This window comes from Meriones unguiculatus, chromosome 3 (assembly GCF_030254825.1).
Source record: "Meriones unguiculatus strain TT.TT164.6M chromosome 3, Bangor_MerUng_6.1, whole genome shotgun sequence".
Lineage (NCBI taxonomy): Eukaryota > Metazoa > Chordata > Mammalia > Rodentia > Muridae > Meriones > Meriones unguiculatus.
Genome location: NC_083351.1, coordinates 41,524,953 through 41,528,195, shown reverse-complemented (window position 1 = coordinate 41,528,195; position 3,243 = coordinate 41,524,953). Strand labels below are relative to the sequence as shown.

Genomic DNA, 3,243 nt, shown 5'->3' with positions numbered 1-3,243 from the left:
CTGGTTATATTTAACCTTGACTCTTTGTTCCTAGAGCCTGTACTGAGGACTGAATCCACCTCTCTCTGGAGTCTGGAGTAGTCTACAGGAAGATGAGAGATGTCCAGGGACTCAAGAATAGGTGCTGGTGATTAGGGTGCAGTTAAGGAAGGTAGGGCGCCAGAACAGTTGTCTTGAGGGCTCAGGTGCTGAGGCAAGTACCTTGAAGAGCAGGTGCAGGAGCGTGCACATAGGTATGCAATGGCTTAGGCTTGGGTGTAAACTTGGGTTTGTGTGCATGCTCATGAATGGGAGTGTCTGTTGAAGGTCAGGGGTTGTCAGTGCACAGGGCAATACTGCTGGTTCAGGTTGGGGTATGGGAGAGCCCCACCCCGTGCGGAGGTGCCCAGATGTGCTTGTTGTGAATGGCTTCCCTGGGATGTGTCAGATGGGTGCTGGGCTGTGGCCCACAAGCCCACAAGACTCTGAGCCTGAGACTCAAGTCTCCGCTTCTGAGACTTGTCTGGGCTGTACTATCCTGGATCCATGATCTGTGCTCTTCCTATTTGCCTGGTCTCCAAGTGGTGACCAGTGAAATTAAGGCTTGAATGCTGGAAACAATGCTTAGAAATCCTGAGGCTGCCCTCCACAGTGCAGGAAAGGTTCTGATGTCTGGCTGTTAGAGAGAAGGGTCCCTGGATTTGGATCTCTCCACTAGCTAACACAAGTGGAGAGTACTGGTGGCCCAAAGTTTGTGACTCTCAGACCAGAGAAATACGGCCTGGATCTGATAGGCCACAAATGTCCCAGGAAACCTGAAGCTGCCTTCAGGGGAGCTTTTGACAGAAACTTGTGTGTGTTTTGTGTGCTTCTGTGGTAAATGAGGAGAACAGCCCTCTTCAGGTTGGATAGGGTTCTGTGATTCTCACCCTTCCCCTGTTCACGTTGAGACTTTGGAACTCATCTGAATGCGGATTACAACAAGCAGCAGCAGTGCTCTCACCGCAACACTCCAACAATTCCATCCTGCCAGATTAGCTGTTCTTAACCGGGAGTTTGTGACCTCATTGTGATCGCATATCAGATATCCTGTAAATTAGATATTTACGTTACAATTCATAGCAGTAGAAATGTTACACTTCTAAAGTAACAACAAAATTTTATGGTTGGGGTCACCACAACGTGAGTGTTGCAGAGCTGAAGAATTAGGAAAGTTGAAAACCACTCTCCAAAATTCATGGTATATTTTGTATCAAAAAACATCTGGAAATGCATTACACTTCAAATTATACTAACATTAGAGCCTACGTGACTATGTTTTCACAGTGTTACGGTATCTTAATGGTTTTGCCACTGCAACATTTCTTTTCAAGATCTTGGCCATAAACCTTGGGGGAAAATGGACTAACCTCATGCATGGTATGTTAATTCCTACACTGTTCAAAATTTGTAAAACGAAAAATAAAAAATAAAAAAAAAAGAGCACTGCAATTCTCTAGGAGATGCTCTAAAGAACTGAAACAGCCAAACAGTCTGTGACCATCATGACCATCCTGGAAGATTTGGGAAAGGTTGATGAGGGAGATGATGATCCTGTTCCTTTAACAAATGTTAATGGAGTAATTCTGAAAAAAGGTTATTCAGTGGTGCACCCACGACAAGGATGACCCTCCTCCTCCTGAGGATGATGAGACCAAAGAAAAGCAGAGAGATGATATTCCAGTTTGGGACCAAGAATTCCTGATAGTTGAACAAGGAACACTTTTTGAACTTGCTCTGGCTCCAAACTACTTAGACATCAAAGGTTTGCTTGATATTACATGGCAAGACTGTGGGTAATGTGATTAAGGGGGGAACTACTGAGGATATTTGTAAAACCTTCACTATCAAAATGACTTTACTGAAGAGGAGGAGGCCCAGGTACACAGAAAGAACTGGTTGGTATGAAGAGAAGTGAAATGCTCTGCCTGACAATGTAACACTAGGAGAACTGTTCCAACGTTAGTTGCACTGCTCTGTTTAGAGTTGTTAACATTAGAGAACAGCAGACAAATGTAGCCTTGCATGTGTGGATCCAGGACGGATCAGAGCTGTCGTTGAGTTTCTTCTATGAGCAGAAGTAACTTTCTTCTTTTTTTCCTCATTACTCTGAATAAAACAGAACTATAGGTTCTCTGTGTATAGTGGTTAAAAAAAGAAAGAAAGAAAAATAGTCACTGCAAGTCTTTGGGAGACACTTTAAAAACCTAAAACAGTTTAACAAAATTTAACAAAAATCATTAAATCATCAAGACCCAGTAAGATAACCTTGAGCTTTTGAATAGGGGCTCTTCCTTCTATTAATGGCTATACAGTATGAAAGAAATGTCCCAATTTAAAACACGTGTCTCAATTCCATCTCCCTTAGTGCTATGGATGGAAAACACATTATTGGTCAAATATATGCGACACTATGGCAGGTTGTGTTTTTAAGCTCCTCTCAACAGAAAAGGTTTGCTATGTGAGGCATGATAGTAGAGCAGTTATGCTATTTTCTTAGTATTAGTGTTCAAAGCTAATGAGAATCTGATATCTACCTTCTTCCTTTCCTGTTTACCTTTATGATTTAGGATACTCATTTTGGGGGGAGGCAGTCACATGTCAGTTCTAATTTTCTTCAGTATCCTATGACAGAACAGTTTATTACTGATAAATTTAGTTCAGGAAACATGGTGGATAACATTTTTTTGGTGCTGTTCTGAGTATCACACTGCACAATTATTGATGACTGGTCTATACCACAATTATTGCTCACAATGAAGACACTTGCAAAACACAAGTGCTAGAACAAGTTCATCACTAATACCACCAACAAGGGCTTCTGCTCTGAAGTCCACAGTTTCTTTCAAGGGAGCAACCAACAAACCTTCAAAAATTGGGAATCTTATGAAAAAAGGGGAAGACAAAAAGACCTGGAGAGGACAGGAACTCCACAAGGGAAGCAACAGTGCTTAAATACCTGGTCCCAGGGTTATTTGTTGAGACTGATATACTCCAACCAAGGACCATGAATGGGGAGGACCTAGAAGCCCTGCAGAGATATAGCCCATGACAGCTCAGTGTCCAAGTTGGTTTCTTAGTAAGGGGAACAGGAGCTGTCTGTGACATGAACTCAGTGGCTGGCTCTTTAATCACTCCCCACCCACCACCAGGGGCAGAGAGCAGCCTTACCAGAACACAGAAGATGACAATGCAACCAGTCCTGATGATACCCAATAGGCTAGA

General features: G+C 42.9%; 1 pseudogene; it reads left to right on the top strand.

Annotated features, from left to right (window-relative positions):
- The first annotated feature begins 947 nt into the window (after positions 1–947).
- LOC110565177 (S-phase kinase-associated protein 1-like) lies at positions 948–1,936 on the top strand (annotated as a pseudogene).
- Positions 1,937–3,243: the final 1,307 nt, after the last annotated feature.